The sequence below is a fragment of the Heterodontus francisci genome, chromosome 22 (genome assembly GCF_036365525.1).
Source record: "Heterodontus francisci isolate sHetFra1 chromosome 22, sHetFra1.hap1, whole genome shotgun sequence".
Taxonomy (NCBI): Eukaryota; Metazoa; Chordata; class Chondrichthyes; order Heterodontiformes; family Heterodontidae; genus Heterodontus; species Heterodontus francisci.
Window position 1 is genome coordinate 27,027,607 of NC_090392.1, and position 22,288 is coordinate 27,049,894.

The following is a 22,288-nucleotide window of genomic DNA, read 5'->3' on the forward strand; positions in this document are numbered from 1 at the left end:
TCAGAGAGATTCAGAGAGTTTCAGAGAGTGTCACAGAGTGACACAGAGTTGCAGAGTGTGTCAGAGAGTGTCCGAGAGTTTCAGAAAGTGTCAGATACTGTCAGAGAGTTTCAGAAAGTGTCAGAGAATGTCAGAGAGTGTCTGAGAATGTCAGAGAGTGTCAGAGAGTTTCAGAGAGTTTCACAGAGTTTCAGAGAGTTTCAGAGAGTGTCAGAGAGTTTCAGAGAGTTTCAGAGAGTCTCAGATACTGTCAGAGAGTGTCAGAGAGTGTCTGAGAGTGTCTGAGAGTTTCAGAGAGTGTCAGAGAGTGTCAGAGAGTTTCAGAGAGTTTCAGAAAGTTTCAGAGAGTGTCGGAGAGTTTCAGAGAGTTTCAGAGGGTGTCACAGAGTGTCAGAGAGTTTCAGAAAGCTTCAGAGAGTTTCAGAGAGAGCCAGACAGTGTCTGAGAGTGTCAAAGAGTGTCAAAGAGTTTCAGAGAGTGTCAGAGAGTGTCAGAGGGTTTCAGAGAGTGTCAGAGAGTTTCAGAGAATTTCTGAGAGTGTCAGAGAGTGCCTGAGAGTTTCGGACAGGTTCTGAGTGTGCCGGAGAGTGTCAGAGAGTGTCAGAGTGTTTCAGAGAGTGTCACAGAGTTTCAGAGAGTGTCAGAGATTTTCAGAGTGTTTCAGAGATCTTCAGAGAGTGTCAGTGAGTGCCACAGAGTGTCAGTGAGTGTCAGAGAGTTTCAGAGAGTGTCAGAGATTTTCAGAGAGTTTCAGAGATCTTCAGAGAGTGTCAGAGAGTGCCAGAAAGTTTCAGAGAGTGTCACAGAGTGTCAGAGAGTTTCAGAGAGATTCAGAGAGTGTCCGAGAGATTCAGAAAGTGTCAGATAGCGTCAGAGAGTTTCAGAATGTTTCAGAGAGTGTCAGAGAGTGTCTGAGAGTGTCAGAGATTGTCAGAGAGTTTCAGAGAGTGTCAGAGATTGTCAGAGAGTTTCAGAGAGTTTCAGAGAGTGTCAGAGAGTGTCAGAGCGCTTCAGACAGTGTCAGGGAGTGTCAGAGAGTGTCAGAGAGTTTCAGATAGAGTCAGACAGTGTCTGCGATTGTCAGAGAGTGTCCGAGAGTTTCAGAAAGTGTCAGATACTGTCAGAGAGTTTCAGAAAGTGTCAGAGAATGTCAGAGAGTGTCTGAGAATGTCAGAGAGTGTCAGAGTGTATCAGAGAGTTTCACAGAGTTTCAGAGAGTTTCAGAGAGTGTCAGAGAGTTTCAGAGAGTCTCAGATACAGTCAGAGAGTGTCAGAGAGTGTCTGAGAGTGTCTGAGAGTTTCAGAGAGTGTCAGAGAGTGTCAGAGAGTTTCAGAGAGTTTCAGAGAGTGTCAGAAAGTTTCAGAGAGTGTCGGAGAGTTTCAGAGAGTTTCAGAGGGTGTCACAGAGTGTCAGAGAGTTTCAGAGGGTGTCACAGAGTGTCAGAGAGTTTCAGAGAGTTTCAGAGAGATTCAGAGAGTGTCCGAGAGATTCAGAAAGTGTCAGATAGCGTCAGAGAGTTTCAGAATGTTTCAGAGAGTGTCAGAGAGTGTCTGAGAGTGTCAGAGATTGTCAGAGAGTTTCAGAGAGTGTCAGAGAGTGTCAGAGAGTTTCAGAGAGTTTCAGAGAGTGTCAGAAAGTTTCAGAGAGTGTCCGAGAGGTTCAGAGAGTTTCAGAGGGTGTCACAGAGTGTCAGAGAGTTTCAGAAAGCTTCAGAGAGTGTCAGGGAGTGTCAGAGAGTGTCAGAGAGTTTCAGAGAGTTTCAGAGAGAGTCAGACAGTGTCTGAGAGTGTCAAAGAGTGTCAAAGAGTTTCAGAGAGTGTCAGAGAGTGTCAGAGAGTGTCAGAGGGTTTCAGAGAGTGTCAGAGAGTTTCAGAGAATTTCTGAGAGTGTCAGAGAGTGCCTGAGAGTTTCTGACAGGTTCTGAGTGTGCCGGAGAGTGTCAGAGAATGTCAGAGTGTTTCAGAGAGTGTCACAGAGTTTCAGAGAGTGTCAGAGATTTTCAGAGTGTTTCAGAGATGTTCAGAGAGTTTCAGAGAGTGTCAGAAAGTTTCAGAGAGTGTCAGAGAGTTTCAGAGAGTGTCACAGAGTGTCAGAGTGATTCAGAGAGATTCAGAGAGTGTCAGAGATTGTCTGAGAGTGTCAGAGAGTTTCAGAGAGAGTCAGTGAGTGTCAGAGAGTGTCAAAGAGTGTCACAGAGTTTCAGAGAGTGTCAGAGAGTGTCAGAGAGTTTCAGAGAGTGTCAGGGAGTGTCAGAGAGTGTCAGAGAGTTTCAGAGAGAGTCAGACAGTGTCTGAGAGTGTCAAAGAGTGTCAAAGAGTTTCAGGGAGTGTCAGAGAGTTTCAGAGAGTGTCCAAGAGTTTCAGAGAGTTTCTGAGAGTGTCAGAGAGTGCCAGAGAGTTTCTGAGAGTTTCTGAGTGTGTCGAAGTGTGTCTGCGGGAGTCAGAGAGTATCTGAGAGTGTCACAGAGTGTCAGAGAGTGTCAGAGATTTTCAGAGTGTTTCATTGATGTTCAGAGAGCGTCAGAGAGTGTCAGAAAATTTCAGAGAGTGTCAGAGAGTGTCAGGGAGTTTCAGAGAGTTACAGAGTGTCACAGAGTGTCAGAGAGTTTCAGAGAGATTCAGAGAGTTTCAGAGAGTGTCACAGAGTGACACAGAGTTGCAGAGTGTGTCAGAGAGTGTCCGAGAGTTTCAGAAAGTGTCAGATACTGTCAGAGAGTTTCAGAAAGTGTCAGAGAATGTCAGAGAGTGTCTGAGAATGTCAGAGAGTGTCAGAGAGTTTCAGAGAGTTTCACAGAGTTTCAGAGAGTTTCAGAGAGTGTCAGAGAGTTTCAGAGAGTTTCAGAGAGTCTCAGATACTGTCAGAGAGTGTCAGAGAGTGTCTGAGAGTGTCTGAGAGTTTCAGAGAGTGTCAGAGAGTGTCAGAGAGTTTCAGAGAGTTTCAGAAAGTTTCAGAGAGTGTCGGAGAGTTTCAGAGAGTTTCAGAGGGTGTCACAGAGTGTCAGAGAGTTTCAGAAAGCTTCAGAGAGTTTCAGAGAGAGCCAGACAGTGTCTGAGAGTGTCAAAGAGTGTCAAAGAGTTTCAGAGAGTGTCAGAGAGTGTCAGAGGGTTTCAGAGAGTGTCAGAGAGTTTCAGAGAATTTCTGAGAGTGTCAGAGAGTGCCTGAGAGTTTCGGACAGGTTCTGAGTGTGCCGGAGAGTGTCAGAGAGTGTCAGAGTGTTTCAGAGAGTGTCACAGAGTTTCAGAGAGTGTCAGAGATTTTCAGAGTGTTTCAGAGATCTTCAGAGAGTGTCAGTGAGTGCCACAGAGTGTCAGTGAGTGTCAGAGAGTTTCAGAGAGTGTCAGAGATTTTCAGAGAGTTTCAGAGATCTTCAGAGAGTGTCAGAGAGTGCCAGAAAGTTTCAGAGAGTGTCACAGAGTGTCAGAGAGTTTCAGAGAGATTCAGAGAGTGTCCGAGAGATTCAGAAAGTGTCAGATAGCGTCAGAGAGTTTCAGAATGTTTCAGAGAGTGTCAGAGAGTGTCTGAGAGTGTCAGAGATTGTCAGAGAGTTTCAGAGAGTGTCAGAGATTGTCAGAGAGTTTCAGAGAGTTTCAGAGAGTGTCAGAGAGTGTCAGAGCGCTTCAGACAGTGTCAGGGAGTGTCAGAGAGTGTCAGAGAGTTTCAGATAGAGTCAGACAGTGTCTGCGATTGTCAGAGAGTGTCCGAGAGTTTCAGAAAGTGTCAGATACTGTCAGAGAGTTTCAGAAAGTGTCAGAGAATGTCAGAGAGTGTCTGAGAATGTCAGAGAGTGTCAGAGTGTATCAGAGAGTTTCACAGAGTTTCAGAGAGTTTCAGAGAGTGTCAGAGAGTTTCAGAGAGTCTCAGATACTGTCAGAGAGTGTCAGAGAGTGTCTGAGAGTGTCTGAGAGTTTCAGAGAGTGTCAGAGAGTGTCAGAGAGTTTCAGAGAGTTTCAGAGAGTGTCAGAAAGTTTCAGAGAGTGTCGGAGAGTTTCAGAGAGTTTCAGAGGGTGTCACAGAGTGTCAGAGAGTTTCAGAGGGTGTCACAGAGTGTCAGAGAGTTTCAGAGAGTTTCAGAGAGATTCAGAGAGTGTCCGAGAGATTCAGAAAGTGTCAGATAGCGTCAGAGAGTTTCAGAATGTTTCAGAGAGTGTCAGAGAGTGTCTGAGAGTGTCAGAGATTGTCAGAGAGTTTCAGAGAGTGTCAGAGAGTGTCAGAGAGTTTCAGAGAGTTTCAGAGAGTGTCAGAAAGTTTCAGAGAGTGTCCGAGAGGTTCAGAGAGTTTCAGAGGGTGTCACAGAGTGTCAGAGAGTTTCAGAAAGCTTCAGAGAGTGTCAGGGAGTGTCAGAGAGTGTCAGAGAGTTTCAGAGAGTTTCAGAGAGAGTCAGACAGTGTCTGAGAGTGTCAAAGAGTGTCAAAGAGTTTCAGAGAGTGTCAGAGAGTGTCAGAGGGTTTCAGAGAGTGTCAGAGAGTTTCAGAGAATTTCTGAGAGTGTCAGAGAGTGCCTGAGAGTTTCTGACAGGTTCTGAGTGTGCTGGAGAGTGTCAGAGAGTGTCAGATTGTTTCAGAGAGTGTCACAGAGTTTCAGAGAGTGTCAGAGATTTTCAGAGTGTTTCAGAGATGTTCAGAGAGTTTCAGAGAGTGTCAGAAAGTTTCAGAGAGTGTCAGAGAGTTTCAGAGAGTGTCACAGAGTGTCAGAGTGATTCAGAGAGATTCAGAGAGTGTCAGAGATTGTCAGAGAGTGTCAGACAGTTTCAGATGGTTTCAGAGAGTGTCAGAGAGTTTCAGAGAGAATCAGTGAGTGTCAGAGAGTGTCAAAGAGTGTCACAGAGTTTCAGAGAGTGTCAGAGAGCGTCAGAGAGTGTCAGAGTGTTTCAGAGAGTGTCAGAGGGTTTCAGAGACTTTCTGAGAGTGTCAGAGAGTTCCAGAGAGTTTCTGAGAGATTCTGAGTGTGTCGGAGTGTGTCTGAGAGAGTCAGAGAGTATCTGAGAGTGTCACAGAGTGTCAGAGAGTGTCAGAGATTTTCAGAGAGTTTCAGAAATGTTCAGAGAGTGTCAGAGAGTGTCAGAAAGTTTCAGAGAGTGTCCGAGAGGTTCAGAGAGTTTCAGAGGGTGTCACAGAGTGTCAGAGAGTTTCAGAAAGCTTCAGAGAGTGTCAGGGAGTGTCAGAGAGTGTCAGAGAGTTTCAGAGAGTTTCAGAGAGAGTCAGACAGTGTCTGAGAGTGTCAAAGAGTGTCAAAGAGTTTCAGAGAGTGTCAGAGAGTGTCAGAGTGTATCAGAGAGTTTCACAGAGTTTCAGAGAGTTACAGAGAGTGTCAGAGAGTTTCAGAGAGTCTCAGATACTGTCAGAGAGTGTCAGAGAGTGTCTGAGAGTGTCTGAGAGTTTCAGAGAGTGTCCGAGAGGTTCAGAGAGTTTCAGAGGGTGTCACAGAGTGTCAGAGAGTTTCAGAAAGCTTCAGAGAGTGTCAGGGAGTGTCAGAGAGTGTCAGAGAGTTTCAGAGAGTTTCAGAGAGAGTCAGACAGTGTCTGAGAGTGTCAAAGAGTGTCAAAGAGTTTCAGAGAGTGTCAGAGAGTGTCAGAGTGTATCAGAGAGTTTCACAGAGTTTCAGAGAGTTACAGAGAGTGTCAGAGAGTTTCAGAGAGTCTCAGATACTGTCAGAGAGTGTCAGAGAGTGTCTGAGAGTGTCTGAGAGTTTCAGAGAGTGTCAGAGAGTGTCAGAGAGTTTCAGAGAGTTTCAGAGAGTGTCAGAAAGTTTCAGAGAGTGTCGGAGAGTTTCAGAGAGTTTCAGAGGGTGTCACAGAGTGTCAGAGAGTTTCAGAGAGTGTCAGAGAGTGTCAGAGAGTGTCAGAGGGTTTCAAAGAGTGTCAGAGAGTTTCAGAGAATTTCTGAGAGTGTCAGAGAGTGCCTGAGAGTTTCTGACAAGTTCTGAGTGTGCCGGGGAGTGTCAGAGAGTGTCAGAGTGTTTCAGAGAGGGTCACAGAGTTTCAGAGAGTGTCAGAGATTTTCAGAGTGTTTCAGAGATCTTCAGAGAGTGTCAGTGAGTGCCACAGAGTGTCAGGGAGTGTCAGAGAGTTTCAGAGAGTGTCAGAGATTTTCAGAGAGTTTCAGAGATCTTCAGAGAGTGTCAGAGAGTGCCAGAAAGTTTCAGAGAGTGTCACAGAATGTCGGAGAGTTTCAGAGAGATTCAGAGAGTGTCCGAGAGATTCAGAAAGTGTCAGATAGCGTCAGAGAGTTTCAGAATGTTTCAGAGAGTGTCAGAGAGTGTCTGAGAGTGTCAGAGATTGTCAGAGAGTTTCAGAGAGTGTCAGAGAGTGTCAGAGAGTTTCAGAGAGTTTCAGAGAGTGTCAGAGAGTGTCAGAGAGCTTCAGACAGTGTCAGGTCGTTACAAAGAGTTTCAGAGATTTTCAGAGAGTGTCAGAAAGTTTCAGAGAGTGTCCGAGAGGTTCAGAGAGTTTCAGAGGGTGTCACAGAGTGTCAGAGAGTTTCAGAAAGCTTCAGAGAGTGTCAGGGAGTGTCAGAGAGTGTCAGAGAGTTTCAGAGAGTTTCAGAGCGAGTCAGACAGTGTCTGAGAGTGTCAAAGAGTGTCAAAGAGTTTCAGAGAGTGTCAGAGAGTGTCAGAGAGTGTCAGAGGGTTTCAGAGAGTGTCAGAGAGTTTCAGAGAATTTCTGAGAGTGTCAGAGAGTGCCTGAGAGTTTCTGACATGTTCTGAGTGTGCCGGAGAGTGTCAGAGAGTGTCAGAGTGTTTCAGAGAGTGTCACAGAGTTTCAGAGAGTGTCAGAGATTTTCAGAGTGTTTCAGAGATGTTCAGAGAGTTTCAGAGAGTGTCAGAAATTTTCAGAGAGTGTCAGAGAGTTTCAGAGAGTGTCACAGAGTGTCAGAGTGATTGAGAGAGATTCAGAGAGTGTCAGAGATTGTCAGAGAGTGTCAGACAGTTTCAGAGAGTTTCAGAGAGTGTCAGAGAGTTTCTGAGAGAGTCAGTGAGTGTCAGAGAGGGTTCAAGAGTGTCACAGAGTTTCAGAGAGTATCAGAGAGCGTCAGAGAGTGTCAGAGTGTTTCAGAGAGTGTCAGAGGGTTTCAGAGACTTTCTGAGAGTGTCAGAGAGTTCCAGAGAGTTTCTGAGAGATTCTGAGTGTGTCGGAGTGTGTCTGAGAGAGTCAGAGAGTATCTGAGAGTGTCACAGAGTGTCAGATAGTGTCAGAGATTTTCAGAGAGTTTCAGAGATGTTCAGAGAGTGTCAGAGAGTGTCAGAAAGTTTCAGAGAGAGTCAGAGAGTGTCAGGGAGTTTCAGAGAGTTTCAGAGAGTGTCACAGAGTGTCAGAGCTTTTCAGAGAGATTCAGAGAGTGTCAGAGAGTGTCACAGAGTGTCATAGAGTTGCAGAGTGTGTCAGAGAGTGTCCGAGAGTTTCAGAAAGAGTCAGAGAGTGTCAGAGAGTGTCAGAGAGTGTCTGAGAGTGTAAGAGAGTGTCAGAGGCTTTCAGAGAGTGTCACAGAGTTTCAGAGAGTGTCAGAGATTTTCAGAGAGTTTCAGAGAGATTCAGAGTGTGTCCAAGAGATTCAGAAAGTGTCAGATAGTGTCAGAGAGTTTCAGAAAGTGTCAGAGAGTGTCTGAGAGTGTCAGAGATTGTCAGAGAGTTTCAGAGTGTGTCAGAGAGTGTCAGAGAGTTTCAGAGAGTTTCAGAGAGTGTCAGAGAGTGTCAGAGAGCTTCAGACAGTGTCAGGGAGTGTCAGAGAGTTTCAGAGATTGTCAGAGAGTTTCAGAGAGTCTCAGATACTGTCAGAGAGTCTCAGATACTGTCAGAGAGTGTCAGAGAGTGTCTGAAAGTGTCAGAGATTGTCAGAGAGTTTCAGAGTGTGTCAGAGAGTGTCAGATAGTGTCAGAGAGTTTCAGAGAGTCTCAGATACTGTCAGAGAGTCTCAGATACTGTCAGAGAGTGTCAGAGAGTGTCTGAAAGTGTCAGAGATTGTCACAGAGTGTCAGAGATTGTCTGAGAGTGTCAGAGAGTGTCAGAGAGTTTCAGAGAGTTTCAGAGAGTGTCAGAGAGTTTCAGAGAGTCTCAGATACTGTCAGAGAGTGTCAGAGAGTGTCTGAGAGTTTCAGAGAGTGTCAGAGAGTTTCAGAGAGCTTCTGAGAGTTTCTGAGAGTGTCAGAGAGTTACACAGAGTTTCAGAGAGCTTCAGAGTGTGTCAGAAAGTTTTAGAGAGTGTCGGAGAGTTTCAGAGAGTTTCAGAGGGTGTCACAGAGTGTCGGAGAGTTTCAGAAAGCTTCAGAGAGTGTCAGGGAGTGTCAGAGAGTGTCAGAGAGTTTCAGAGAGAGCCAGACAGTGTCTGAGAGTGTCAAAGAGTGTCAAAGAGTTTCAGAGAGTGTCAGAGAGTGTCAGAGAGTGTCAGAGGGTTTCAGAGAGTGTCAGAGAGTTTCAGAGAATTTCTGAGAGTGTCAGAGAGTGCCTGAGAGTTTCTGACAGGTTCTGAGTGTGCCGGAGAGTGTCAGAGAGAGTCAGAGTGTTTCAGAGAGTGTCACAGAATTTCAGAGAGTGTCAGAGATTTTCAGAGAGTTTCAGAGATCTTCAGAGAGTGCCAGTGAGTGCCACAGAGTGTCAGTGAGTGTCAGAGAGTTTCAGAGAGTGTCAGAGATTTTCAGAGAGTTTCAGAGATCTTCAGAGAGTGTCAGAGAGTGCCAGAAAGTTTCAGAGAGTGTCACAGAGTGTCGGAGAGTTTCAGAGATATTCAGAGAGTGTCCGAGAGATTCAGAAAGTGTCAGATAGCGTCAGAGAGTTTCAGAATGTTTCAGAGAGTGTCAGAGAGTGTCTGAGAGTGTCAGAGATTGTCAGAGAGTTTCAGAGAGTGTCAGAGAGTGTCAGAAAGTTTCAGAGAGTGTCCGAGAGGTTCAGAGAGTTTCTGAGGGTGTCACAGAGTGTCAGAGAGTTTCAGAAAGCTTCAGAGAGTGTCAGGGAGTGTCAGAGAGTGTCAGAGAGTTTCAGAGAGTTTCAGAGAGAGTCAGACAGTGTCTGAGAGTGTCAAAGAGTGTCAAAGAGTTTCAGAGAGTGTCAGAGAGTGTCAGAGGGTTTCAGAGAGTGTCAGAGAGTTTCAGAGAATTTCTGAGAGTGTCAGAGAGTGCCTGAGAGTTTCTGACAGGTTCTGAGTGTGCCGGAGAGTGTCAGAGAGTGTCAGAGTGTTTCAGAGAGTGTCACAGAGTTTCAGAGAGTGTCAGAGATTTTCAGAGTGTTTCAGAGATGTTCAGAGAGTTTCAGAGAGTGTCAGAAAGTTTCAGAGAGTGTCAGAGAGTTTCAGAGAGTGTCACAGAGTGTCAGAGTGATTCAGAGAGATTCAGAGAGTGTCAGAGAGTTTCAGAGAGTGTCAGAGAGTGTCAGAAAGTTTCAGAGAGTGTCCGAGAGGTTCAGAGAGTTTCTGAGGGTGTCACAGAGTGTCAGAGAGTTTCAGAGAGTTTCAGAGAGAGTCAGACAGTGTCTGAGAGTGTCAAAGAGTGTCAAAGAGTTTCAGAGAGTGTCAGAGAGTGTCAGAGGGTTTCAGAGAGTGTCAGAGAGTTTCAGAGAATTTCTGAGAGTGTCAGAGAGTGCCTGAGAGTTTCTGACAGGTTCTGAGTGTGCCGGAGAGTGTCAGAGAGTGTCAGAGTGTTTCAGAGAGTGTCACAGAGTTTCAGAGAGTGTCAGAGATTTTCAGAGTGTTTCAGAGATGTTCAGAGAGTTTCAGAGAGTGTCAGAAAGTTTCAGAGAGTGTCAGAGAGTTTCAGAGAGTGTCACAGAGTGTCAGAGTGATTCAGAGAGATTCAGAGAGTGTCAGAGATTGTCAGAGAGTGTCAGACAGTTTCAGATGGTTTCAGAGAGTGTCAGAGAGTTTCAGAGAGAGTCAGTGAGTGTCAGAGAGTGTCAAAGAGTGTCACAGAGTTTCAGAGAGTGTCAGAGAGCGTCAGAGAGTGTCAGAGAGTGTCAGAGTGTTTCAGAGAGTGTCAGAGGGTTTCAGAGACTTTCTGAGAGTGTCAGAGAGTTCCAGAGAGTTTCTGAGAGATTCTGAGTGTGTCGGAGTGTGTCTGAGAGAGTCAGAGAGTATCTGAGAGTGTCACAGAGTGTCAGAGAGTGTCAGAGATTTTCAGAGAGTTTCTGAAATGTTCAGAGAGTGTCAGAGAGTGTCAGAAAGTTTCAGAGAGTGTCCGAGAGGTTCAGAGAGTTTCAGAGGGTGTCACAGAGTGTCAGAGAGTTTCAGAAAGCTTCAGAGAGTGTCAGGGAGTGTCAGAGAGTGTCAGAGAGTTTCAGAGAGTTTCAGAGAGAGTCAGACAGTGTCTGAGAGTGTCAAAGAGTTTCAGAGATTGTCAGAGAGTGTCAGAGGGTTTCAGAGAGTGTCAGAGAGTTTCAGAGAATTTCTGAGAGTGTCAGAGAGTGCCTGAGAGTTTCTGACAGGTTCTGAGTGTGCCGGAGAGTGTCAGAGAGTGTCACAGAGTTTCAGAGAGTGTCAGAGATTTTCAGAGTGTTTCAGAGATGTTCAGAGAGTGTCAGAGAGTGTCAGGGAGTGTCAGAGAGTGTCAGAGAGTTTCAGAGAGAGTCAGACAGTGTCTGAGAGTGTCAAAGAGTTTCAGAGAGTGTCAGAGAGTTTCAGAGAGTGTCCAAGAGTCTCAGAGAGTTTCTGAGAGTGGCAGAGAGTGCCAGTGAGCCTCTGAGAGTTTCTGAGTGTGTCGAAGTGTGTCTGCGGGAGTCAGAGAGTATCTGAGAGTGTCACAGTGTGTCAGAGAGTGTCAGAGATTTTCAGAGAGTTTCAGAAAGTGTCAGATACTGTCAGAGAGTTTCAGAAAGTGTCAGAGAATGTCAGAGAGTGTCTGAGAATGTCAGAGTGTGTCAGAGTGTATCAGAGAGTTTCACAGAGTTTCAGAGAGTTTCAGAGAGTGTCAGAGAGTTTCAGAGAGTCTCAGATACTGTCAGAGAGTGTCAGAGAGTGTCTGAGAGTGTCTGAGAGTTTCAGAGAGTGTCAGAGAGTGTCAGAGAGTTTCAGAGAGTTTCAGTGAGTGTCAGAAAGTTTCAGAGAGTGTCGCAGAGTTTCAGAGAGTTTCAGAGGGTGTCACAGAGTGTCAGAGAGTTTCAGAAAGCTTCAGAGAGTGTCAGGGAGTGTCAGAGAGTGTCAGAGAGTTTCAGAGAGTTTCAGAGAGAGCCAGACAGTGTCTGAGAGTGTCAAAGAGTGTCAAAGAGTTTCAGAGAGTGTCAGAGAGTGTCAGAGAGTGGCAGAGGGTTTCAAAGAGTGTCAGAGAGTTTCAGAGAATTTCTGAGAGTGTCAGAGAGTGCCTGAAAGTTTCTGACAGGTTCTGAGTGTGCCGGGGAGTGTCAGAGAGTGTCAGAGTGTTTCAGAGAGTGTCACAGAGTTTCAGAGAGTGTCAGAGATTTTCAGAGTGTTTCAGAGATCTTCAGAGAGTGTCAGTGAGTGCCACAGAGTGTCAGGGAGTGTCAGAGAGTTTCAGAGAGTGTCAGAGATTTTCAGAGAGTTTCAGAGATCTTCAGAGAGTGTCAGAGAGTGCCAGAAAGTTTCAGAGAGTGTCACAGAGTGTCGGAGAGTTTCAGAGAGATTCAGAGAGTGTCCGAGAGATTCAGAAAGTGTCAGATAGCGTCAGAGAGTTTCAGAATGTTTCAGAGAGTGTCAGAGAGTGTCTGAGAGTGTCAGAGATTGTCAGAGAGTTTCAGAGAGTGTCAGAGAGTGTCAGAGAGTTTCAGAGAGTTTCAGAGAGTGTCAGAGAGTGTCAGAGAGCTTCAGACAGTGTCAGGGCGTTACAAAGAGTTTCAGATATTTTCAGAGAGTGTCAGAAAGTTTCAGAGAGAGTGTCAGAGAGTGTCTGAGAGTTTCAGAGAGTGTCAGAGAGTGTCAGAGAGTTTCAAAGAGCTTCTGAGAGTTTCTGAGAGTGTCAGAGAGTTACACAGAGTTTCAGAGAGATTCAGAGAGTGTCAGAAAGTTTCAGAGAGTGTCGGAGAGTTTCAGAGAGTTTCAGAGGGTGTCACAGAGTGTCAGAGAGTTTCAGAAAGCTTCAGAGAGTGTCAGGGAGTGTCAGAGAGTGTCAGAGAGTTTCAGAGAGAGCCAGACAGTGTCTGAGAGTGTCAAAGAGTGTCAAAGAGTTTCAGAGAGTGTCATAGAGTGTCAGAGAGTGTCAGAGGGTTTCAGAGAGTGTCAGAGAGTTTCAGAGAATTTCTGAGAGTGTCAGAGAGTGCCTGAGAGTTTCTGACAGGTTCTGATTGTGCCGGAGAGTGTCAGAGAGTGTCAGAGTGTTTCAGAGAGTGTCACAGAGTTTCAGAGAATGTCAGAGATTTTCAGAGTGTTTCAGAGATCTTCAGAGAGTGTCAGTGAGTGCCACAGAGTGTCAGTGAGTGTCAGAGAGTTTCAGAGAGTGTCAGAGATTTTCAGAGAGTTTCAGAGATCTTCAGAGAGTGTCAGAGAGTGCCAGAAAGTTTCAGAGAGTGTCACAGAGTGTCGGAGAGTTTCAGAGAGATTCAGAGAGTGTCCGAGAGATTCAGAAAGTGTCAGATAGCGTCAGAGAGTTTCAGAATGTTTCAGAGAGTGTCAGAGAGTGTCTGAGAGTGTCAGAGATTGTCAGAGAGTTTCAGAGATTGTCAGAGAGTTTCAGAGAGTTTCAGAGAGTGTCAGAGAGTGTCAGAGAGCTTCAGACAGTGTCAGGGCGTTACAAAGAGTTTCAGAGAGTTTCAGAGAGTGTCAGAAAGTTTCAGAGAGTGTCCGAGAGGTTCAGAGAGATTCAGAGGGTGTCACAGAGTGTCAGAGAGTTTCAGAAAGCTTCAGAGAGTGTCAGGGAGTGTCAGAGAGTGTCAGAGAGTTTCAGAGAGTTTCAGAGAGAGTCAGACAGTGTCTGAGAGTGTCAAAGAGTGTCAAAGAGTATCAGAGAGTGTCAGAGAGTGTCAGAGGGTTTCAGAGAGTGTCAGAGAGTTTCAGAGAATTTCTGAGAGTGTCAGAGAGTGCCTGAGAGTTTCTGACAGGTTCTGAGTGTGCCGCAGTGTGTCAGACAGTGTCAGAGTGTTTCAGAGAGTGTCACAGAGTTTCAGAGAGTGTCAGAGATTTTCAGAGTGTTTCAGAGATCTTCAGAGAGTGTCAGTGAGTGCCACAGAGTGTCACAGAGTTTCAGATAGAGTCAGACAGTGTCTGAGATTGTCAAAGAGTGTCAAAGAGTTTCAGAGAGTTTCAGAGTGTGTCAGAGAGTTTCTGAGAGTGTCAGGGAGTGTCAGAGAGTGTCAGAGAGTTTCAGAGAGAGTCAGACTGTGTCTGAGAGTGTCAAAGAGTGTCAAAGAGTTTCAGAGAGTGTCAGAGAGTTTCAGAGAATGTCCAAGAGTTTCAGAGAGTTTCTGAGAGTGTCAGAGAGTGCCTGAGAGTTTCTGAGAGTTTCTGAGTGTGTCGAAGTGTGTCTGCGGGAGTCAGAGAGTATCTGAGAGTGTCACAGAGTGTCAGAGATTTTCAGAGTGTTTCATTGATGTTCAGAGAGCGTCAGAGAGTGTCAGAAAATTTCAGAGAGATTCAGAGAGTGTCAGAGAGTGTCACAGAGTGACACAGAGTTGCAGAGTGTGTCAGAGAGTGTCAGAGAGTTTCAGAAAGTGTCAGATACTGTCAGAGAGTTTCAGAAAGTGTCAGAGAATGTCAGAGAGTGTCTGAGAATGTCAGAGAGTGTCAGAGAGTATCAGAGAGTTTCACAGAGTTTCAGAGAGTTTCAGAGAGTGTCAGAGAGTTTCAGAGAGTCTCAGATACTGTCAGAGAGTGTCAGAGAGTGTCTGAGAGTGTCTGAGAGTTTCAGAGAGTGTCAGAGAGTGTCAGAGAGTTTCAGAGAGTTTCAGAGAGTGTCAGAAAGTTTCAGAGAGTGTCGGAGAGTTTCAGAGGGTGTCACAGAGTGTTAGTGAGTTTCAGAAAGCTTCAGAGAGCGTCAGGGAGTGACAGAGAGTGTCAGAGAGTTTCAGAGAGTTTCAGAGAGAGCCAGACAGTGTCTGAGAGTGTCAAAGAGTGTCAAAAAGTTTCAGAGAGTGTCAGAGAGTGTCAGAGAGTGTCAGAGGGTTTCAGAGAGTGTCAGAGAGTTTCAGAGAATTTCTGAGAGCGTCAGAGAGTGCCTGAGAGTTTCTGACAGGTTCTGAGTGTGCCGGAGAGTGTCAGAGAGTGTCAGAGTGTTTCAGAGAGTGTCACAGAGTTTCAGAGAGTGTCAGTGATTTTCAGAGTGTTTCAGAGATCTTCAGAGAGTGTCAGTGAGTGCCACAGAGTGTCAGTGAGTGTCAGAGAGTTTCAGAGTGTGTCAGAGATGTTCAGAGAGTTTCAGTGATCTTCAGAGAGTGTCAGAGAGTGCCAGAAAGTTTCAGAGAGTGTCACAGAGAGTGTCGGAGAGTTTCAGAGAGATTCAGAGAGTGTCCGAGAGATTCAGAAAGTGTCAGATAGCGTCAGAGAGTTTCAGAATGTTTCAGAGAGTGTCAGAGAGTGTCTGAGAGTGTCAGAGATTGTCAGAGAGTTTCAGAGAGTGTCAGAGAGTTTCAGAGAGTTTCAGAGAGTGTCAGAGAGTGTCAGAGAGCTTCAGACAGTGTCAGGGAGTGTCAGAGAGTGTCAGAGAGTTTCAGATAGAGTCAGACAGTGTCTGAGATTGTCAAGAGTGTCCGAGAGTTTCAGAAAGTGTCAGATACTGTCAGAGAGTTTCAGAAAGTGTCAGAGAATGTCAGAGAGCGTCTGAGAATGTCAGAGTGTGTCAGAGTGTATCAGAGAGTTTCACAGAGTTTCAGAGAGTTTCAGAGAGTGTCAGAGAGTTTCAGAGAGTCTCAGATACTGTCAGAGAGTGTCAGAGAGTGTCTGAGAGTGTCTGAGAGTTTCAGAGAGTGTCAGAGAGTGTCAGAGAGTTTCAGAGAGTTTCAGAGAGTGTCAGAAAGTTTCAGAGAGTGTCGGAGAGTTTCAGAGAGTTTCAGAGGGTGTCACAGAGTGTCAAAGAGTTTCAGAAAGCTTCAGAGAGTGTCAGGGAGTGTCAGAGAGTGTCAGAGAGTTTCAGAGAGTTTCAGAGAGTTTCAGAGAGAGCCAGACAGTGTCTGAGAGTGTCAAAGAGTGTCAAAGAGTTTCAGAGAGTGTCAGAGAGTGTCAGAGAGTGTCAGAGGGTTTCAGAGAGTGTCAGAGATTTTCAGAGAATTTCTGAGAGTGTCAGAGAGTGCCTGAGAGTTTCTGACAGGTTCTGAGTGTGCCGGAGAGTGTCAGAGAGTGTCAGAGTGTTTCAGAGAGTGTCACAGTGTTTCAGAGAGTGTCAGAGATTTTCAGAGTGTTTCAGAGATCTTCAGAGAGTGTCAGTGAGTGCCACAGAGTGTCAGTGAGTGAAAGAGAGTTTCAGAGAGTGTCAGAGATTTTCAGAGAGTTTCAGAGATCTTCAGAGAGTGTCAGAGAGTGCCAGAAAGTTTCAGAGAGTGTCACAGAGTGTCGGAGAGTTTCAGAGAGATTCAGAGAGTGTCCGAGAGATTCAGAAAGTGTCAGATAGCGTCAGAGAGTTTCAGAATGTTTCAGAGAGTGTCAGAGAGTGTCTGAGAGTGTCAGAGATTGTCAGAGAGTTTCAGAGAGTGTCAGAGAGTGTCAGAGAGTTTCAGAGAATTTCAGAGAGTGTCAGAGAGTGTCAGAGAGCTTCAGACAGTGTCAGGGCGTTACAAAGAGTTTCAGAGAGTTTCAGAGAGTGTTAAAAAGTTACAGAGAGTATCCGAGAGGTTCAGAGAGTTTCAGAGGGTGTCACAGAGTGTCAGAGAGTTTCAGAAAGCTTCAGAGAGTGTCAGGGAGTGTCAGAGAGTGTCAGAGAGTTTCAGAGAGTTTCAGAGAGAGTCAGACAGTGTCTGAGAGTGTCAAAGAGTGTCAAAGAGTTTCAGAGAGTGTCAGAGAGTGTCAGAGGGTTTCAGAGGGTTTCAGAGAGTGTCAGAGAGTTTCAGAGAATTTCTGAGAGTGTCAGAGAGTGCCTGAGAGTTTCTGACAGGTTCTGAGTGTGCCGGAGAGTGTCAGAGAGTGTCAGAGTGTTTCAGAGAGTGTCACAGAGTTTCATAGAGTGTCAGAGATTTTCAGAGTGTTTCAGAGATGTTCAGAGAGTTTCAGAGAGTGTCAGAAAGTTTCAGAGAGTGTCAGAGAGTTTCTGAGAGTGTCACAGAGTGTCAGAGTGATTCAGAGAGATTCAGAGAGTGTCAGAGATTGTCAGAGTGTGTCAGACAGTTTCAGAGAGTTTCAGAGAGTGTCAGAGAGTTTCAGAGAGAGTCAGTGAGTGTCAGAGTGTGTCAAAGAGTGTCACAGAGTTTCAGAGAGTGTCTGAGAGTGTCAGAGAGTTTCAGAGAGTGTCAGGGAGTGTCAGAGAGTGTCAGAGAGTTTCAGAGAGAGTCAGACAGTGTCTGAGAGTGTCAAAGAGTGTCAAAGAGTTTCAGAGAGTGTCAGAGAGTTTCAGAGAGTGTCCAAGAGTTTCAGAGAGTTTCTGAGAGTGTCAGAGAGTGCCAGAGAGTTTCTGAGAGTTTCTGAGTGTGTCGAAGTGTGTCTGCGGGAGTCAGAGAGTATCTGAGAGTGTCACAGAGTGTCAGAGAGTGTCAGAGATTTTCAGAGTGTTTCATTGATGTTCGGAGAGCGTCAGAGAGTGTCAGAAAATTTCAGAGAGTGTCAGGGAGTTTCAGAGAGTTACAGAGTGTCACAGAGTGTCAGAGAGTTTCAGAGAGATTCAGAGAGTGTCAGAGAGTGTCACAGAGTGACACAGAGTTGCAGAGTGTGTCAGAGAGTGTCCGAGAGTTTCAGAAAGTGTCAGATACTGTCAGAGAGTTTCAGAAAGTGTCAGAGAATGTCAGAGAGTGTCTGAGAATGTCAGAGAGTGTCAGAGTGTATCAGAGAGTTTCACAGAGTTTCAGAGAGTTTCAGAGAGTGTCAGAGAGTTTCAGAGAGTCTCAGATACTGTCAGAGAGTGTCAGAGAGTGTCTGAGAGTGTCTGAGAGTTTCAGAGAGTGTCAGAGTGTGTCAGAGAGTTTCAGAGAGTGTCAGAAAGTTTCAGAGAGTGTCCGAGAGGTTCAGAGAGTTTCAGAGGGTGTCACAGAGTGTCAGAGAGTTTCAGAAAGCTTCAGAGAGTGTCAGGGAGTGTCAGAGAGTGTCAGAGAGTTTCAGAGAGTTTCAGAGAGAGTCAGACAGTGTCTGAGAGTGTCAAAGAGTGTCAAAGAGTTTCAGAGAGTGTCAGAGAGTGTCAGAGGGTTTCAGAGAGTGTCAGAGAGTTTCAGAGAATTTCTGAGAGTGTCAGAGAGTGCCTGAGAGTTTCTGACAGGTTCTGAGTGTGCCGGAGAGTGTCAGAGAATGTCAGAGTGTTTCAGAGAGTGTCACAGAGTTTCAGAGAGTGTCAGAGATTTTCAGAGTGTTTCAGAGATGTTCAGAGAGTTTCAGAGAGTGTCAGAAAGTTTCAGAGAGTGTCAGAGAGTTTCAGAGAGTGTCACAGAGTGTCAGAGTGATTCAGAGAGATTCAGAGAGTGTCAGAGATTGTCTGAGAGTGTCAGAGAGTTTCAGAGAGAGTCAGTGAGTGTCAGAGAGTGTCAAAGAGTGTCACAGAGTTTCAGAGAGTGTCAGAGAGTGTCAGAGAGTTTCAGAGAGTGTCAGGGAGTGTCAGAGAGTGTCAGAGAGTTTCAGAGAGAGTCAGACAGTGTCTGAGAGTGTCAAAGAGTGTCAAAGAGTTTCAGAGAGTGTCAGAGAGTTTCAGAGAGTGTCCAAGAGTTTCAGAAAGTTTCTGAGAGTGTCAGAGAGTGCCAGAGAGTTTCTGAGAGTTTCTGAGTGTGTCGAAGTGTGTCTGCGGGAGTCAGAGAGTATCTGAGAGTGTCACAGAGTGTCAGAGAGTGTCAGAGATTTTCAGAGTGTTTCATTGATGTTCAGAGAGCGTCAGAGAGTGTCAGGGAATTTCAGAGAGTTACAGAGTGTCACAGAGTGTCAGAGAGTTTCAGAGAGATTCAGAGAGTTTCAGAGAGTGTCACAGAGTGACACAGAGTTGCAGAGTGTGTCAGAGAGTGTCCGAGAGTTTCAGAAAGTGTCAGATACTGTCAGAGAGTTTCAGAAAGTGTCAGAGAATGTCAGAGAGTGTCTGAGAATGTCAGAGAGTGTCAGAGTGTATCAGAGAGTTTCACAGAGTTTCACAGAGTTTCAGAGAGTGTCAGAGAGTTTCAGAGAGTTTCAGAGAGTCTCAGATACTGTCAGAGAGTGTCAGAGAGTGTCTGAGAGTGTCTGAGAGTTTCAGAGAGTGTCAGAGAGTGTCAGAGAGTTTCAGAGAGTTTCAGAAAGTTTCAGAGAGTGTCGGAGAGTTTCAGAGAGTTTCAGAGGATGTCACAGAGTGTCAGAGAGTTTCAGAAAGCTTCAGAGAGTGTCAGGGAGTGTCAGAGAGTGTCAGAGAGTTTCAGAGAGTTTCAGAGAGAGCCAGACAGTGTCTGAGAGTGTCAAAGAGTGTCAAAGAGTTTCAGAGAGTGTCAGAGGGTTTCAGAGAGTGTCAGAGAGTTTCAGAGAATTTCTGAGAGTGTCAGAGAGTGCCTGAGAGTTTCTGACAGGTTCTGAGTGTGCCGGAGAGTGTCAGAGAGTGTCAGAGTGTTTCAGAGAGTGTCACAGAGTTTCAGAGAGTGTCAGAGATTTTCAGAGTGTTTCAGAGATCTTCAGAGAGTGTCAGTGAGTGCCACAGAGTGTCAGTGAGTGTCAGAGAGTTTCAGAGAGTGTCAGAGAGTGCCAGAAAATTTCAGAGAGTGTCACAGAGTGTCAGAGAGTTTCAGAGAGATTCAGAGAGTGTCCGAGAGATTCAGAAAGTGTCAGATAGCGTCAGAGAGTTTCAGAATGTTTCAGAGAGTGTCAGAGAGTGTCTGAGAGTGTCAGAGATTGTCAGAGAGTTTCAGAGAGTGTCAGAGATTGTCAGAGAGTTTCAGAGAGTTTCAGGGAGTGTCAGAGAGTGTCAGAGCGCTTCAGACAGTGTCAGGGAGTGTCAGAGAGTGTCAGAGAGTTTCAGAAAGCTTCTGAGAGTGTCTGAGATTGTCAGAGAGTGTCCGAGAGTTTCAGAAAGTGTCAGATACTGTCAGAGAGTTTCAGAAAGTGTCAGAGAATGTCAGAGAGTGTCTGAGAATGTCAGAGAGTGTCAGAGTGTATCAGAGAGTTTCACAGAGTTTCAGAGAGTGTCAGAGAGTTTCAGAGAGTGTCAGAGAGTGTCAGAGAGTTTCAGAGAGTTTCAGAGAGTGTCAGAGAGTGTCTGAGAGTGTCTGAGAGTTTCAGAGAGTGTCAGAGAGTGTCAGAGAGTTTCAGAGAGTTTCAGAGAGTGTCAGAGAGTGTCAGAGAGCTTCAGACAGTGTCAGGGCGTTACAAAGAGTTTCAGAGAGTTTCAGAGCGTGTCAGAAAGTTTCAGAGAGTGTCCGAGAGGTTCAGAGAGTTTCAGAGGGTGTCACAGAGTGTCAGAGAGTTTCAGAAAGCTTCAGAGAGTGTCAGGGAGTGTCAGAGAGTGTCAGAGAGTTTCAGAGAGTTTCAGAGAGAGTCAGACAGTGTCTGAGAGTGTCAAAGAGTGTCAAAGAGTTTCAGAGAGTGTCAGAGAGTGTCAGAGGGTTTCAGAGAGTGTCAGAGAGTTTCAGAGAATTTCTGAGAGTGTCAGAGAGTGCCTGAGAGTTTCTGACAGGTTCTTAGTGTGCCGGAGAGTGTCAGAGAGTGTCAGAGTGTTTCAGAGAGTGTCACAGAGTTTCAGAGAGTGTCAGAGATTTTCAGAGTGTTTCAGAGATGTTCAGAGAGTTTCAGAGAGTGTCAGAAAGTTTCAGAGAGTGTCAGAGAATTTCAGAGAGTGTCACAGAGTGTCAGAGTGATTCAGAGAGATTCAGAGAGTGTCAGAGATTGTCAGAGAGTGTCAGACAGTTTCAGAGAGTTTCAGAGAGTGTCAGAGAGTTTCAGAGAGAGTCAGTGAGTGTCAGAGAGTGTCAAAGAGTGTCACAGAGTTTCAGAGAGTGTCAGAGAGCGGCAGAGAGTGTCAGAGTGTTTCAGAGAGTGTCAGAGAGTTTCAGAGACTTTCTGAGAGTGTCAGAGAGTTCCAGAGAGTTTCTGAGAGATTCTGAGTGTGTCAGAGTGTGTCTGAGAGAGTCAGAGAGTATCTGAGAGCGTCACAGAGTGTCAGAGAGTGTCAGAGATTTTCAGAGAGTTTCAGAGATGTTCAGAGAGTGTCAGAGAGTGTCAGAAAGTTTCAGAGAGAGTCAGAGAGTGTCAGGGAGTTTCAGAGAGTTTCACAGAGTGTCACAGAGTGTCAGAGCTTTTCAGAGAGATTCAGAGAGTGTCAGAGAGTGTCACAGAGTGTCATAGAGTTGCAGAGTGTGTCAGAGAGTGTCCGAGAGTTTCAGAAAGAGTCAGATAGTGTCAGAGAGTTTCAGAAAGTGTCAGAGAGTGTCAGAGAGTGTCTGAGAGTGTAAGAGAGTGTCAGTGTCTTTCAGAGAGTGTCACATAGTTTCAGAGAGTGTCAGAGATTTTCAGAGAGTGCCAGAGATTTTCAGAGAGTGTCAGAGAGTGCCAGAAAGTTTCAGAGAGTGTCACAGAGTGTCGGAGAGTTTCAGAGAGATTCAGAGAGTGTCCGAGAGATTCAGAAAGTGTCAGATAGTGTCAGAGAGTTTCAGAAAGTGTCACAGAGTGTCAGAGATTGTCTGAGAGTGTCAGAGAGTGTCAGAGAGTTTCAGAGAGTGTCAGAGAGTGTCAGAGAGTTTCAGAGAGTTTCCGAGAGTGTCAGAGAGTTTCAGAGAGTCTCAGATACTGTCAGAGAGTGTCAGAGAGTGTCTGAGAGTGTCTGAGAGTTTCAGAGAGTGTCAGAGAGTGTCAGAGAGTTTCAGAGAGCTTCTGAGAGTTTCTGAGAGTGTCAGAGAGTTACACAGAGTTTCAGAGAGTTTCAGAGAGTGTCAGAAAGTTTCAGAGAGTGTCGGAGAGTTTCAGAGAGTTTCAGAGGGTGTCACAGAGTGTCCGAGAGTTTCAGAAAGCTTCAGAGAGTGTCAGGGAGTGTCAGAGAGTGTCAGAGAGTTTCAGAGAGTTTCAGAGAGAGCCAGACAGTGTCTGAGAGTGTCAAAGAGTGTCAAAGAGTTTCAGAGAGTGTCAGAGAGTGTCAGAGAGTGTCAGAGGGTTTCAGAGAGTGTCAGAGAGTTTCAGAGAATTTCTGAGAGTGTCAGAGAGTGCCTGAGAGTTTCTGACAGGTTCTGAGTGTGCCGGAGAGTGTCAGAGAGTGTCAGAGTGTTTCAGAGAGTGTCACAGAGTTTCAGAGAGTGTCAGAGATTTTCAGAGTGTTTCAGAGATCTTCAGAGAGTGTCAGTGAGTGCCACAGAGTGTCAGTGAGTGTCAGAGAGTTTCAGAGAGTGTCAGAGTGTTTCAGAGACTTTCTGAGACTGTCAGAGAGTTCCAGAGAGTTTCTGAGAGATTCTGAGTGTGTCAGAGTGTGTCTGAGAGAGTCAGAGAGTATCTGAGAGCGTCACAGAGTGTCAGAGAGTGTCAGAGATTTTCAGAGAGTTTCAGAGATGTTCAGAGAGTGTCAGAGAGTGTCAGAAAGTTTCAGAGAGTATCAGAGAGTGTCAGGGACTTTCAGAGAGTTTCAGAGAGTGTCACAGAGTGTCAGAGCTTTTCAGAGAGATTCAGAGAGTGTCAGAGAGTGTCACATAGTGTCATGGAGTTGCAGAGTGTGTCAGAGAGTGTCCGAGAGTTTCAGAAAGAGTCAGATAGTGTCAGAGAGTTTCAGAAAGTGTCAGAGAGTGTCAGAGAGTGTCTGAGAGTGTGAGAGAGCGTCAGAGTCTTTCAGAGAGTGTCACAGAGTTTCAGAGAGTGTCAGAGATTTTCAGAGAGTGCCAGAGATCTTCAGAGAGTGTCAGAGAGTGCCAGAAAGTTTCAGAGAGTGTCACAGAGTGTCGGAGAGTTTCAGAGAGATTCAGAGAGTGTCCGAGAGATTCAGAAAGTGTCAGATAGTGTCAGAGAGTTTCAGAAAGTGTCACAGAGTGTCAGAGATTGTCTGAGAGTGTCAGAGAGTGTCAGAGAGTTTCAGAGAGTGTCAGAGAGTGTCAGAGAGTTTCAGAGAGTTTCAGAGAGTGTCAGAGAGTTTCAGAGAGTCTCAGATACTGTCAGAGAGTGTCAGAGAGTGTCTGAGAGTGTCTGAGAGTTTCAGAGAGTGTCAGAGAGTGTCAGAGAGTTTCAGAGAGCTTCTGAGAGTTTCTGAGAGTGTCAGAGAGTTACACAGAGTTTCAGAGAGTTTCAGAGAGTGTCAGAAAGTTTCAGAGAGTGTCGGAGAGTTTCAGAGAGTTTCAGAGGGTGTCACAGAGTGTCCGAGAGTTTCAGAAAGCTT